Genomic DNA, 16,948 nt, shown 5'->3' on the forward strand with positions numbered 1-16,948 from the left:
TCACTACCACTCATCTAATCACCGCATGCGTGTCGTTCACTTCTAGACACTGTTAGATTATCTCAAAGAACCTTATCCCTCCACCAGTCTCATCCCTAATGTTTCCTTTCAAGTGTTCCAATGCACTGCCTATGTCTATAGCCATGGTCTTAACCAAATTAAATTCACCCATAGGGCTCAGACTTGCATATTTGTTGGGTATCCTCTACACCAACAAGGCTATAAATGCTTCCATCCATATTCATGGAAGTACTTTGTTACCATGGATGTTACCTTTATTGGAGATTGTCCTTTCTTTCTCGTTGGCCTACTTTAGAGGTAAAGTGTGAGTGAAGAGTCTAACTATATGCTTCCCTTAGAGTCTATTTGTCCTACTGTTGTTACCTTACTTGACTCTAGCCTTCACAGTACGGTTCTACCCATAAATCAAATTCGTTGAAAAGTCTACTATAGAAGGCATCTTAGAAAGGGAGTTGAGTCTCATGTTGTTCAGACAGCTCCAATCAAGGATTCTGGACCAATAAGAGATCAAGATATGACCGATTTCATTAACTCAAATAGTAATAACAAAATGAGTGAGAATGACAAGTCTGAGGAGAATTCAACTGACTCACATACCGACAGTAAGGTAGGTGAGAATGACAGGTTTTAGACAATTGTTTTGGAAGATATGGGTTAGTAAGGGAGTATTGATGGGGTCATTATAGACAAAGAGGACATGATTGATGAGAACGAGGTTGTTGTTGAGCATACTGCAAATGAAACTAAGTCAAACCATTATGAAAATACTAGTAAGTATGATTCATCTCTTGATATTCTTATTATACTAAAGGAAAACTACTAGGTTTTGTATAAAACACTCCATATTTAATTATGTGTCATACGAGAATCTCTTACCACAGTTTAAAGCTTTTACTGTCAGACGTGACTCTATCACAATATCGAAGAGTTTCCACCTTGCCTTAGAGTTTTTGAAGTGGAAAGTTGTTGTTATTAGAAGAAATTAGAGCCTTTGGAAAGAACAAAACCTGGGGTCTCTGCACACTCCCTAAGGGACACAAGACTGTTGGATGCAAATGAGTGTTTAACTCAAGTATAGAGCATATGGTACAATTGATACATATAAGGCTAGGCTAGTTGCAAAACGGTTCACTCAGACCTATGAGATTTACTATTTTGAGACTTTTTCTCCGGTTGCAAATTTGAACACTTTTAGAGTTTTGTTGTATGTTGCAGTTGTTAGAATTTGTGTCCTAAAACTCGTATTTTGTTATTTGATAATATAATTTATTATTGAATGATATAATCTTAAAACCAATAAATTAAAGTCCCGAGGCTATTTTAATGAGTTTGTCAAATATACCTGAACTTTATGTAAAGACATAAACATGGATTAAGTTTAAGTTAATAGCCCAAATGGTCTATAGTGTATGAATAAGGTTGGACGTCTTATTCTGGTTAAACACTATGGATGCAACCTGCTCCGTAGTTAGTACAAACGATGTAATCCTGAATCGTTCAAGTAGAGACATGGGAGTGAGGGTCTCCTATGTAAATGGTTTGCATAAGACTGGAACCACAAAATAGTCACTTTTAGTTATAACACCGTAAACCGTAAACTTAATCCTGAGCTAACTATGAACTTCTGTTCATTTGGTAGTATCCTTAGATCTGCATAGGTGAGGGCAGCTCAACATCACTGGCCCAATAAGCCTCCCATTTCAGGGATAAGACTGAGTGGATAGCTCGGGACATAGGGTGCAAGATGGAATTCACTTATACCCACTTCTAGGATAGTAGATAGGTTGTTCTCTTAAGGACTGAATCCAAGTCTTGAACAAGGGGTCCCACCTTCTCATTGGCCCGAGAAGGATTCTGATTTATAGGTTAGACCTTAAACCAATTGTTCAATAGTGGATTAGTGGGTCTTTAGGAACAAGATGTAGTCTTAGGGGTAAAACGGTATTTTTAACCCAGTCGAGATTACGAACAACCTGTGAATGATCAACTTACTCATCATGGTTATATCAGGTAGACAAAAATATATCTATAGTGAGGGGAGTGCAACTAAAAGTCTTTAGTGGAATGACTCTTTAGTTAACGAATGTTGATTAACTTTGGTCTAAGAAGAGTTTAGCCAGTTAATCTCGAATCGTTGGATCCCATGATCTATATGTCCACTAGGTTCCCCTACTAGCTCATATGGATTCAACTAAGAACAAGTATGTTGAAGTAATTTGAATTGTTCGAATTAGGAAAAGAGAGAGAAACCGAGAAATATATTAGATATAAGTCGGTAGATATAAACTTTAAGCTTTGTGTTTAAATATGATTTAAATAAATATAGATTCATATTTAAAAGCTTGAAAAGTTTAGAAACTGTCAAAATTGTAAAAGTCAACATGTTGACTTTTAACTTTGAACTTTGACCGGATTTATATTCAAATATGATTTGAATTTTAGAAAAATGAATACAGATTCATACTCGGGAGATTAGAATTAGTCAATAGGAAAAAATTAGTAAAAAGTCAAAAAGTTGACTTTTGACTAAGAAAAGTCAAAGTTTGACTTTGACTTTGACTTAAGTTGGTCAAATGACCAAAATGCCCCTTTGACTAATTACTTTATTAATTAATGGTTAATGGGAAATGTGGCAGATTATTATGAATTTGATGCCACTAATTTCATTAAAGAGTTAATGAATTGATTAGGTATTGATAAGATATGAAATAATTTACATGCAATTTGTATGTAAATTTCATATAAAACTTCTTATTACCGAATGAGAAAAGGATGATGTTTTCTCTAAAAAAAACACTTAAACGATTCACTCCCCATCTCTCTCTAAAATTCACTTCGCATAACCGAGTCCCACATAACTCCGTTCTTGGTCCTGAGCATAGTAGGTCAGCTTGGTGGTTGTCCTTATTCATGATATTCAGGCAAAGAAGCGTTGGATTAAAGAAGAAGTTCAGAACTACAAAGGTTAGAACATCGTTTACCTTCCACACTTTTTGTTTAAGTCTATCGCATAGTAGATGCATGTTAACTTCTAAATCGTTTAGATGCATATAGAGTAAAACATGATCCTTTAAATTCCGCTACTACATGTATCTAGTGTTTTTTTCCGTCAGTATGTACCTATGAACAAGAGGTTCTGGGTTTAAATCTTTCCATTCCTGCATTTAATTACAATACCTTTAAAAAAATTAGGAAAAAATAGGTAGATTCGAACTTGAGACCTCAGGCCATTTGTAATTTGCAGCTTCTACGGATCAAACTCAGAGGGTGGGAGAGGCATGCGCGACCAGGCACAAGTAGAGTGGTGGGCAGATGAATGAATTTGTAGAATTTAATTTTGCTACTTTTTGAATATTTACCAATTTGACCCTAATTTTCATTTTGCCCATTCTTTTTCGTTCGGACTCTGTTTTAGGTGATTTTCATTGCGTTGGGAGAGACGCGCAACCAAGCGGAAGGATATCCGTCATTTAACCTTAATATTATAGATTGAGAATAGTGTTCAAATAAATGGATCAATAATTGCCCCAACACTAGCATGGAAAATGGGCCAAGCTTAAGGAGTGATGGTTTCAGTCCCAATAAAAGGCGAACGACGATGCCCTGGACTTAGTTTTTTATTTTATGGTCAAAAGTGGTCGTTCAACGATTTCTTTGTTTTGTCTTGGTCATAAGCCTTTATAGCTTATGGATTCAATCACTGAAGTCTTCAGTGTCTACATTCATGGCATTCTCTCTCCCATATTTTTCCAAAGTATAGGTCTGGAAGCGAGGTCGTTTGAGGGAGGATTAAGGTGCAACTCAAATCATTCGAAAAGATGGCTAATACCTTTAAACAGTGGCAAACATTTAGTCGGTGTAAAAAACTATCGAAAATGAATTCTGAACAAAGAAAATGGACCACGTTTAAGAAATTTTATTTTTGTGTGCCAAAAAAAGAAGAACGACGAAGCCCTAAACATGGTTTTTATTTTTGGGTCAAAAGTGGTCTTTCAACTATTTCTTTGTGTTGTCTTGGTCATAAGCGTTTCTAGCTTAGGAATTCAAATTCAAATTCTTTAGTCTACATTACTGGCATGGTCCCTTACATATTTTTTCAAAGTATAGGTCAGGAAGCAAGGTCGTTGGAGGGAGGACTAAGGTGCAACCCAAAACATTTGAAAAGATGACCAATCCTTCCAAACAGTGGCGAACATTTGGCCAATGTCATTAACTACCTAAAATGGATTCCTAGTATAGCAAATGAGCCAAGTTTAAAGAGTTCTAGTTTTGGTCCCGATAAAAGGAGAATGACGATGCCCCAGCTTGGTTTTTATTTTGGACTCAAAAGTGGTCGTTCAACGGTTTCTTTATTTTGTCTTAGTCAAACGTCTTGTTAGCTTAGGAATTCAAACTTTGAAGCCATCAGTCTACATTACTAGCATGGTCCCTTACACATTTTTCCAAAGTATTGGTCGAGAAGCGAGGTTGTTGAAAGGAGGACTAAGGTGCAACCTAAAACGTTCGAAAGGATGGTCAATGCTTCAAAACAGTGCTGAACATTTGGCCACTGTCAAAACCTGCCTAAAATTCATTCCAAGCATATGAAATGCACCAAGTTTAAGGATTTCTAGTTTCAGTCCCAATGAAAGGCGAACGACGATGCCCTAGACTCAGTTTTTATGTTTACATTTATGGCATGGTCCCTTACATATTTTCTCAAAGTATAGGTCGGGAAACGAGATCGTTAGATTGAGGACTAAGGTTCAACCCAAAATGTTTGAAACTATTGCCAATGCTTCTAAATAGTGGCGAACATTTGGTCGGTGTAATTAACTACCTAAAATGCATTCCTAGAATAGAATATATGCCAAGTTTAAGGAGTTCTTGTTTTGGTCCCAATAGAAGGGGAACAACGATACCCCGGACTCAATTTTTACTTTGGGGTGAAAAGTGATAGTTCAACGGTTTCTTTGTTTTCTTTTAGTCATAAGCCTTTCTCGCTTAGGGATTAAAACTCCAAAGTCTTCAATCTACATTCCTGGCATGGTTCCTTTTATATTTACCCACAGTATATGTTGGGAAGCAAGGTCGTTGTTGGGAGGACTATAGTGTAATCTAAAACGTTTAAAAAGATGGAAAATGCTTCCAAACAGCGACGAACATTCGACCGATGTAAAAACCTATCTAAAATGCATTCTCTACAAAGAAAATAGACCATGTTTAAGAAATTTTGTTTTCAGTCCCAAAATAAGGTGAATGACGAATCCCAGACTCCGATTTTATTTTAGGGTCAAAAGTGGTCCTTCCATGGTTTCTTTGTTTTGTCTTGGTCATAAGCCTTTCTAGCTTAGGGATTGAAACTTTGAAGTCTTCGGTTTACATTCATGGCATGTTTCCTTACACATTTTTCCAAAGTATAGGTCATGAAGCGTGGTCGTTGGAGTGAGGACTAAGGTTCAACCCAAAACGTTCGAAAAGATGGCCAATGCTTCCAAAAAGTGGCGAACATTTGGCCGGTTTAAAAAACTACCTAAAATGCATTCCTAGAATAGTAAATGGGCCAAACTTAAGTAGTTCTGGTTTTGGTCCCAATAAGGGGAGGTCGGTCTTGGTGTCTTCGGTCTCAGTGTCTTCGATTTTTGAGCTAACTGTAAACTTCTGTTTAAACAATATTATCCTTAGATCTGCATACGTGAGGGCAGGTCAACGGTGCTGGCTTAATAAGGCTCCCATTTTAGGGGTAAGATCGGGTGGATGGTCAAGGACATAGGGTGCAAGACGAAATTCACTCATACCCGCTTTAGGGTTAGTAGATAGGTTGTTTCCATAAGGACTAAATCTAAGTCTTGAACAAGGGATCCCATCCTCTCATTGACTCGAGAGGGAGATCGTTTATAGGTTGGACCTTAAACCAAATGTTCAATGGTGGATTGGTGAGACTTAAGGAAGAAGATGTACACTAGAAGAAATTTGGGCTTTAATGTCATGTAGAAAAAATGAAAAATGAGCTTTAATGTCGCTTTTCAAAAAGCGGATGTTTAATGTCAGTTTTAAACCGACATTAAAGCTCCCTCTTTAATGTCGGTTTAAAACTGACATTAGACATCCTTCTTTTTTAAAAGCAACATTAAAGTTCATTTTTTATTTTATTTTCTTTTTTTAATTTTGTAAAATATTAATGGTTTCTCTCTCTTACTTTACTCTTTTCTCTCCAAGCCATATGATTTTACAATCCCTCTCTTTCTCAATTTCTATCCTACTCTTCTCAATCTTCATCTTACGCCTTCGATCCCTAACACTACTTTGAACAACAGCTGCAAGAAATCCATCAAGCCAACCCGTGCTCAGTCGTCGTTGAACCCAACACTGTGATCCCTCGTGCCCAGCGTTGTTGTCGTCGAACCACCACGTGCCCAACCTTGTCGTCGTTGAACCACCACTAGAAGAAATCCATCGTCGTTGTGCTCGCCACCACCGTAGACCCACCCATGCTCAGTAGTCATCGAACCCACCACTGCTTTTGTGCTTGCCACTAGAAGGTCCGTCCCAACCATCGCCATCACCGTGCTTAGCCGTGTCTATCTCGTAATCTTGGATCTGGTTAAAGCTCGTGGCCAGATCTGCATTCAAAGCACCGCTCATTGAACGCCTTGAACGATTCTGAAGTCGCCCTTGAATTCAATGTTGGCAGTTTGTCCATTGAATACCTTGAACGATTTCCAGCTGAAGATATTCTGATTAGAGATGGTATTTCTTCCAAAGACTTTGTAATTGATCTATTTTCGCTCACATTTGTTCGATTTAACAGTAGTGAAGTATGTCGATCTCAATGTTGGCAGCATCCTAATGTTATTCTGATGTGAAGAAGAAAGTGGTAGGGCTTATAATGTTATTTATTTTTGTTTTCATTTTCTCATGATATTACTTTTAATAGAATATCCCTAATTGAACTTGAATTTTGTTTTGTGGTCTATCAGAATCAATCAAAAATATCCCTATTAAGAAAAAATTTACTGAAGAAACAAATAATATTTGACTTGATGAGGTTCAACCACTTTCAAATAGAACTAATGAATTTGTAGTTCAATTTCTTGTTGAAGTTTTATTACTTGTTTTGATTTTGATCGGTGTGTTTTTGTTTATTTTAGAATGATGCAGATAGAAGTTAAAGCACCTTGAAGAAATGACTCCTCTAGCATACTACAACGTGGAAGACAAAGACATATATCAATTATTACAAATATCAAACTTAAGTTATAAAAGGTTAGAGCACCTTGAAGATATTTTAATCTTTTGGATGCGATGAAGCTTTACAACTAATAGTCACTGAGTTCATCTCCACTTTTGAAGGGCATACTTTGCTGGATTCTACTGTAAGTCATTGTTGAAATTTTAGACAACGCTAAGCACGATGAATTAGTTTAAGAGCTATTAGTATTTGACATTAGCATCTATATTTTCCTTTATGTCTTCTTTATTTTTTTTTTTAATTTTTTTTTGTCTGAAGTTAGGCGTGAAATTTTGTTTCCTTAACTTTATCTTCATGGGTTGCTGTTACTGGTAACTTTTTCATGAAATGGAAAATGAAAAAGAAAGAAAACTAATCATTGTGCTAATATTGATATTTGTTTAATTACCACTGTGAAGTTGGTGTTTTCTAATCATTGTTCATCTTTTGGTTTGAATTAGATATGGGAACGGAACTGTGGTGGTGAACATGGAAAGGGGCTGGTGGGATCTTATATTCCACAAGATTAGAGTAGTTTTTGGCTTTGGAATATGATTAGGTACTTGCTATCTTAGAATAGAGTTCAGTTTTTTGGCTTTTGAAGATGCTTCTTATTTGCATATCATCTTCATCTTCATGAATATATAATCCGTATTGTCTTCCATCCATTTTTTAGAATCAAAATTCATTGTTGGATTATGAGCTTACATATAATGAGATACGATTGTCACCTTTTTTTTTTTATCAAATTTTGTCTTGTTCTTTGTAACTGATGAATCATATGTTAGCTTCCAGTACAGATTTAAAAAGTGGAGATGAAATTGATGGTTGTTAAAGTTTTTTTATAGACTCATTCTCAAAGGTTGATGATGGTTTAATTTCCTTTTCACCTTCAACAATCACCTCCTCATATTCTCTGTAATTTGGCTTTTGTTATGTTTATAGGAAATATAGACCACTCACTTCAAAGTTTAAAGAACCCATTTGAAATCAAGCTCCAAATTTCGTACAAGTGATAGTACCTGAGATCTCAACAAGAGGTAATTAGTTGGGCTTAATTTTAATGAAATTCTACGTATTTGGTGATTAAAAGAAGATTGCTTAGATTGTAGAAATTCTACCATAGTTTAATTAATAGATACAAAATTGGGTTCCTCGATTTAAGGGTTAGATGCCAAAATCTCTTCACCATTTAATTAGTAGATAATTGTTTCAGCTGAATTAGTAGGTAGATGGAGATTGAGTGATGTTGGCTAATTTGTGACTTTATTTGGCGAATGAATATGGATTTCATATGGGTTCTTTACACAAATCTCTAAATTGGAAAACATTTGTTGCTAAATGCTTGAAAGTTCAATCACAAGCTTTTCCATAGTTCGGAAAACTCTCTTTTATGCTTTACTTTTGAAAAAATTAAAAAAAAACCTTCATGAAAACTATGAGCCAAACATTAGGTAAGTATTATTCCTTTTAAACGTGAGGTGTTTTTTCTTTGTAAGTATTAATGCTTTTTTGCAAGTAAATTAGCTATTCCACTCTAAAGGAAATTTGTGTAATTCCTTCAAGTACAAAAAAGGTCGAATGTTGCTACTTCTCATCTGATGGAAAATTACTTGCAGGTGGTGGGAGTGATAAAAAGGTTAAATATATTCTTATTAAGTGGGTTATCAAAATTATTAAATCTCTTACAGGTCGAACTTTTAATGTTCTTGATGATTTATCAAGTATGGTGCTATGTTGATTAATTTAAGTATGTATGCAGTATGTTTAGTTTCTATGACTATATAGTTTTTGTAGCATGTAATGGCTGCTTGATTGACAGGTTTGTTTGTTGATTCTTACTTCTGTTTCTACTCTATTTCACTTATAAACTGGATAGCTCAGCAGTTCAGGATTTACCCTCAAATGGCTACACCTGCTCATTTTCCCTTGGCAAATTTTTACTAAAATTTCTCCTTTATCTGTTTTTCTCTCCCTATTTAGAACAGTCATACCCTACTTCCTATTAATCCAATGAGAAAGGGCTTTCTAGTTTGAACACACTTTATGAATGCATAAGTGGCAAGTAAATTCTTGGTTACACAGTGTTCTTGTGTTCTAAAGATTAAATGATGCTTCAAATGGATTGTTGGTTGTTGATTGTGTATTTTGTGTTGATATTTTTGTTATGAAATGCAATGGTAGGAAAGGGGAAGGCCTTTAATAACACTACAATGAAGCATAGAGTGAAGCGGTCGATTAAGGTGCCCACGATTAGTAACAAGCTAGAAGATATGATGATTATTTATGGAGGAAAAATAGCCAAAAGCCAATCAAGGGTTCTCCACACCCAAGGTATACAAATATGATTGCTTTACTTTTCAACTTATTGAGTTGATGTTGCTTATTTCTTTATAGATTGATATTGGTTTTCATAATAATGTTATGTAAAAAAATGTTGATTATTCATTTGGCGGGCAATATTATGAGCTAATCAATTACAAGAGTTCATAGGTTGCCACATAAAATGTTTTTTTTTTAATTTGGGAAAAGGATTGTATATGATTGCATCTATGGAATAATTCTAATATTAGATTGAATAGATTTAGGAAAGCCTGATGGATGGGGTAGACTGAAGAGAGTTATATAGATTCGGGTGTGGATATAAAATCTTAAGAAATTTTCATCATTGTCTACAATTTTAGTGCTTCAAAGAGCTTTGTTATTTTATATAAATGGTTTTTATTTGGATATTGTTTGTAGATAATTGAAGTCATATCGGGTTGAATGCTAAGCGATTGTACAGAGATGGCCAAGCGATAGTTGAAAATTGAAGACTGAGAAGACATTTAAGATTTTTAATTATTTAATTCTTGTATTAGAATCTTTTTTCATGTACTATTGTAGAATGTATATATAAACATAATATTAAGATTTTATTTTGTGTATTTAAATGTAAAAGACAAATATTATAGTTTCTAACATAATATGAATTTCATTGATTTGTTGGCGTGTGAAAAATATATTTATCTACATTGACCCAATGTCGGTCTATAGAACAATAATGTAACAATTAAATAAAAATAAATTTGTAAAAACTAGGCTTTAATGTCGGTTTTAAACCGACATCAAAGTTCAACCGATATTAAAGGGCTTCGATAACACTATCAAAGATGTCGGTTAAAAACTGACAAACCGACATTAAAGAGGCATTTAATGTCGTTTTTAAACCGACATTAAAGTCCAACTGACATTAAAGGGCTTCAATAACACCATCAAAGATGTCGGTTGAAAACTGACATTAAAGGCCTTTAATGTCATTTTTAACCCGACATTAAAGAGGCCTTTAATGTCATTTTTAAACCGACATTAAAGCCCAACCGACATTAAAGGCCTTTAATAACTCTCACAAAGATGTCGATTGCCAAGTGACATTAAAGGCCTTTAATGTCGGTTTTAAACCGACATTAAAGGCTAAAATTCTTCTAGTGGTAGTCTCGGGGATAAAACGGAATTCTGACTCAGCTGAGGTTAAGAACAATCTGTGAAGGATTAACTTACTAATCATGGTTATATCAGATGGACAGAAATATATCTATAGTGAAGGGAGTGCAACTACGGAACTTTAGTGAAATGACCCGTTAGTTAACGAATGTTGATTAGCTTAGTTTAAAAGGGTTTAACTAGTTAATCTCAAATCGTTGGAGCCCATGATCTATAGGTCCATTAGGTTCCCCTACTAGCTCATATGGAATTATCTTAGAACGATATGTTGGAAGAATTCGAATTGTTCAAATTTGGTAGAGAAAAAAACCGACGAATATATGTGATATAGCTGTCGGTTATAGAGCTTTATCTTTAAATGTGATATAAATATTAAAAATATGAATGGAGATTCATATCTGGAAGCTCGAAATTGATGGAAATGGTCAAAGTTTTGAAAAGTCAAAATATTGAATTTTGACTTTGAAAAATCATACTTTGACTGACTTTATATTCAAATATGATTTGAATTTCAAAAAAATGAATGTGGATTCATCGGGAGATCAAAATTAGTTAAGACGGACAAAATGGTAAAACATCAAAATGTTGACTTTTGACTTTGTCTTGAATGGTCAAATGACTATATTGCCCTTGGACTAAAGTTAGTCCAACATTTAGTTGGATAATTCCTCTAAGACTTAGTGGGATGAGTGTTTGCATGTGATGTAAACAACAAGCTCACTAAGATTAAGTGGAATAAGAGGTTTTAATCTTTGGTAAACTTCTTTCATGCATTTTCGCATGTAATGCTTTTATAAAATTAGGTTGTGAAAATTATTATGAGACTTTTTGATAATTTCAAGAAATCATTCAAAACATTCAAAAAAATCTCTCACCTCTCTCACTTAAACCAATTTATTGGTTCCTCCCTCATTCTACATCCCTCTCTCAATATTCCTTCACTTAACGGGTCCCACAACCCAATTCTAAGTTCGAAGAATAGCGGGTCAACACTAGTGGTGGTCCCAGTTCGTGTTTGTGAGGAGATATCGAAAATCGAGAGGCTGCAAAGGTATGTATTTCTCTTAACCCTAATAAGTGTAATTAGGGCTTTTTAAGAATGTTGACTTCTAAATTAGTTTAGATGCATTTAGAGTAATTTTCGATCCGTTCTTCGGCTATGCATGTCTCATTTTCTATTAGTAGCACACCAGAGAATGCGCCACAGCTTCCTCCTCATACCTTTCCCAATATTCTGACGACAAATCCAAGACAACTAACCCCCTAATACACAATCCTGTGAGAGAAAGCCATAACCTGAAGGACACGAGACCAAACATCCCACCGAAAGGACATGAAAAGAACAAATGATCATGAGACTCGACACCCTCTGACAAAGAATGCAACACAGCAGAACCGAACTATTCCACCTACTTAACCTATCTCCTATTCCCAACCTATCCTTGATGGCAAGTAAGGCACAAAAGTATTCGAAAACTCTGAAGATGAATAGTATCCCACGCACTCACTATCAAAAAGCCATCCTGACTACTGGGAACTCAAACCCACCTATCTCTAACACTAAGACACGAACAGACAACCTAAACCCTATCCTATAAGTGAACGAACACTAAACAAACACGTGGCTACCTCCACCCCCCATCCGGACAAAGAAACTTAGAAAGTATAGTCAGAGGACTTGTCGTATCATAAAGCACCTACTACCCAACCTGCTTAAGGATAGAACCACTTTGCAACCTCGGATGAAGCCAAATTCTATATATACCTTCTTCCATCCCCCACCTCCATATGAACAAGTTCTTTCAGACTATCCCGCTTATGCAAGATAGCCCGTAGACACCAATATTGACCAACCTTACTATCAACCGCCCACAACAACCTCCCCTTAAAAATGTAAGTCTCTACCCATGCCACCCAAAGAGAACAAGAATTTGCTAGTAGCAACTAAAGAATCTTCATAGTACTCGCAGTATTCCAAGAAGGCCTATCACGAATAGCAAGCCCGCCCTCTTAAAAGGAAGACACACCTCCGTCCATGCCACCTTAACACACCCTCTACCATCCTCCTTATCCCTCCAAAGATAAGATCTCATAATTTTATCCATCTTATCACGCACACTCGTAAGCAACACAAACACACTAGCATGATAAGCTTGAAAACTGTGTAGCACAAAATGAACAAGTTGCAATCTCACAACAAACGACAAAACTCTTGATGACCAAGAACGAATCTAGCTAGTTATACGGTGAATAAGAAGAGCACAATCAGTAGGAGGCAACCTACCCGAAAGTAATGGAAACCCAAGATAGAAAACATGGAGTTCCTTAGAACAAAACCCATGCTTCCAACCAGAAGATAAGCAACGACACTACTAAAGGCTCGCAACAAACATAGAGGTTTTTCCAAGATTTGAAAACAAACTCAAAAGCTCACCAAATTTCTGAAGAATCACGAAGAAAATTCAGAGAGGAATTATCAGCAGCACAAAAAATCATAAGGTCGGCAAGAAAGTTCAGATGAGTTAAACTAACATTTTCACAACGCTGATGAAACTGAAAACTCTAGGGGTTTTATTGAGCACACGAGAAAGAACAACTATCACCACAACAAAAAGTAACAGAGATAAAAGATCACCCTGCTTTAAACCTTTTCAACCATGAAAAATCCCCTCCAAAGAACTATTAATCATAATTGAGAACATCTGGAAGGTAACACAGGCCCTAAGCCAACTCACAAATCTTAAGGGAGTGCCAATCACAATCAATAGGCCAAACAGAAAGTCCTAGTTAAAAGAATCATAAGCCTTTTGGAGATCAACCTTCATAGTACACCTGGGCTTACCAGAATTAACATAGTAACCCCCAACAAGCTCCTGGCAAAGCAAAATATTTTCAATAATACTCCTTCCAAGAATAAAGGGAAACTGATTACCACTGATAAAAGAAGGAAGCCACATACGGAGCCTGTCGGCGAAAATTTTAGAAATAAATTTGTAGATCACATTACAACAAGAGATAGGCCTGAAATCCTCTATACGCTCAGCCCCACACCGCTTAGGAATGAGAGTAATCACAGTAGCATTAACACAATGAGGTGAATAACAACTCTCAAAGAAATGCAAAATAGCACCACAAAAATCCTCTCCAATAACATTCCAGGCAACTTTAAAGAAACCAACAAAAAAACCATAAAGACTAGGAGCCTTTCAACTATCCATGGAAAATAATACCCTCCTAACCTCCTCACGCCCAATAAGGGCCTGTAACGTTTGGAAACAATCCCTAGACCACCTTAACTAAAAAATGTCATCAATCACGAGAGACAGTTCCCTATAACCAATAATCTACGACCTCAAACTATTACGAAAATAATTAACAGCCACCTAGGCCACCCCATCATGAGGGGTCAACCGGGAGCCATCAAAATCAACCTCTGGAAGCAAAGAGTTACGACTCATATGAGATCTAACAGAATGATGGAAGAAGGCAGTATTCTGATCACCAAGCTCCAACCACCTAATTCTGAACTTCTGACGGAGAGATGCTTCCTCCAATCTAACAGTCGTCCAAAAGGCCTCAGTTGCAAGGCCAGCTTGACGACTCTGAGCATCCGACATAATTAAGATTATGCGCAACCTCTCTTTGGGCCCTATCCATTGACTCCTTTGTAATGCAGAACTCCTAACCGAGACATCAGATATGCCTACCAAAATGTATACAAAGGGAAAGCTTGAGATGATAAAGATTCCTCATGAGACTCACTAACAGAGAGTCACCCTCATGGCGAACCTAAACCGAAGAAACGACATCAATAAAGGAAAAGTCCTCCACTTAATGGTTAAAGAACTGAAAAGACACCACTCTTTGATTTTATTGAAAGCTAGGATAGAATACAATTGAGGAATGATCAGAAATACCCCACGACAAAATATTAACCAACAAATTAGGTCATGCAGATAACCAATTATCATTTACAAGAATACGATCAAACGACGTAACACACTAGACCCTTGAACCTTACTAGTCCAAGTGAAATCAATTACCATGCACCAAAGGCTCAACTAAGTAAGCATCACGAATACCCAAATCGAAATCCTCCATATCACCCTGAATAGGAGACCCCCCAAAAGCTTCAATTACAATCTAATAGCTTTAAAATCTCCCATGATGACAGCCAGGCTTGACCAATCAGAAGTAATCTCAACTAATCGATGCCAAAGCAACAGTCTCTCAATATTACTATTAGAGGCATAAACACAAAATAAGTCCACATAAACACCAGAAAATAGATTTATTAAAGCACCAGTAATAAACTGCTCATCCACTACATGAGGAGAAAAAGCAAAGTGACTCCTCTTCCACATCACTCAAATATAACTAACACCACAGTTGCTGTAACTACAAGAGTAACCCCAAGAATTATCGAACCAGCTAGATACAAACCCAAAATTACTTTAATGAAGTCTAGTCTCCAAGACACAACAGAACCCCATAGAGGATGCCCCCATAAAATCAAACACTACCTTACACTTCACCTGGTCATTTAGACCTCACACGTTCCAAGTACTCCCTCATGACCATCCTTTGAATTCAAACCACTTAGACTAACAGCAATGTCATCTACCTGTAAGGGTAATGGTGATCCATCCATGACAGTTAAAGCCCATTTTGTCATCCTCAACCACCTTTAAGAGACTACCAAATGAGTTAGGCATAGACACCTCCAAACTTTTACCATGATCTCTAACAGAGACCAACTCCCCCTCCTTACAAGTGATAAGAGTAAACCTATCTCGTTTACCCACCTTTTTCTCCATATGACGACTAGGCCTATTTGAAGAACTCCTAATTTCACCTTCCTTCAATTGTTTACACGAATCTAGTACTACATCCGCACATGCCACATTAGCCAAATCATCCCCTTTGCTAGGAATAACCTTGCTTACATTCTCCTCCCGTTGTACCTTACTCTCCACATTTTTAGAGCCCTTCCCACTAGAGTGGTGAAAAGTATGACATAGATTACATTTGCAAGGTTTCCACTCATAATTTACCATAGCAATAAAGTTAACTCCTCTGAGGTTAACAGTAATTTCAACATGCATATGAGAATCCACGTCTAATTCTACATATACACGAGCATAAGAAAGCTTACGTCTCTCCTTAATGGCCAAATCTAAAGTTATGGGCTTACCCACAACACTCCATATGGATTCTACCCTATTTAAAGTAACTAAATTGAAAACAAAAGATTCGGAAACAATACCTGAAGTCCATTTTCTGAGTAGCATAGGTTTTCCACCAAGATGCCTTGGTCCGCATGAAAGAATCTAGTCAATAGATTTTGGGCGTCTAAATAGAAAGCAAATAAGATCATTTTCGAGCTTAGTAATTGTGAGCATTTCTTTTTTCCTCCAAATTTTCTCTATAAGTCGATGGATGATAGCATAAGGAAATTTTGCATTAATTAGTTGGCTTACTATGGAATTTTCTCACACCTGAACTCCTTGAGCAATAACCTCCTCAGGAGGAATAATAACTATTCTATCCCCACAGGATGGAGGTGGGGTGTAAGGAAGAGAACTTTCATTAGACGACCCAAAAAGAGAAGTCCATGATGAGTTAGATCCATTAGTAGTTTACGATTCCAGACTATTGTGCTTGTTTATACCACCATCGAACATAATCCCCAACGAACCATCTGCAATCTGGCCTTTCAAATTACTCATTGAGCCTAATGACTTTTCATTAAATTTTCCTATAGTCGTTTGCCCTTCCATAGCATTTTGATTCGATCCAATTGTAATGATCTTCAGTCCACTTGAAAGAATGCCCATCTTTCATCTTCGATCCATTTGAAATAATCAGCCCATGCCCTCACTTGATCCATGATTGGCTGCCGCAATTGAAGGCTCACTAGCCCAGTAACATGCAGACCAAGTTTAGTTGTTTGAGCCGGCTAATTTTTTAAACTAGATCAGATTGGATATAGGTCATCCTCTCCATTAATTTTAGATCTCCTTCGCGTCGCGGCTTTGTGAACTCTTTCCATATCAACCAACGCCTGTTGCGTCACCATTGTAGCATCTCCAGCCTCTGAATCACTACTCTCTGATGATGCCATCACTTTCGAAAAGGATACCTATTCGAATTTCATCGCCTGAAATTATGAAGATCGGATCTTACCCAATATAGCAAAACAACCTCCATGAAATCTCAAAATATCAACTAGTC

General features: G+C 36.5%; 1 long non-coding RNA gene across 1 annotated transcript; it reads left to right on the forward strand.

Moving 5' to 3' along the window:
• The first annotated feature begins 6,279 nt into the window (after positions 1-6,279).
• LOC127148403 (uncharacterized) lies at positions 6,280-9,559 on the forward strand. Its single transcript, XR_007819375.1, has 5 exons — positions 6,280-6,877; positions 7,152-7,266; positions 7,693-7,790; positions 8,177-8,271; positions 9,416-9,559. It is a non-coding gene; the product is annotated as an uncharacterized LOC127148403 (long non-coding RNA).
• The last annotated feature ends 7,389 nt before the right edge of the window (positions 9,560-16,948 follow it).

This window comes from Cucumis melo, chromosome 3 (assembly GCF_025177605.1).
Source record: "Cucumis melo cultivar AY chromosome 3, USDA_Cmelo_AY_1.0, whole genome shotgun sequence".
Taxonomy (NCBI): domain Eukaryota; kingdom Viridiplantae; phylum Streptophyta; class Magnoliopsida; order Cucurbitales; family Cucurbitaceae; genus Cucumis; species Cucumis melo.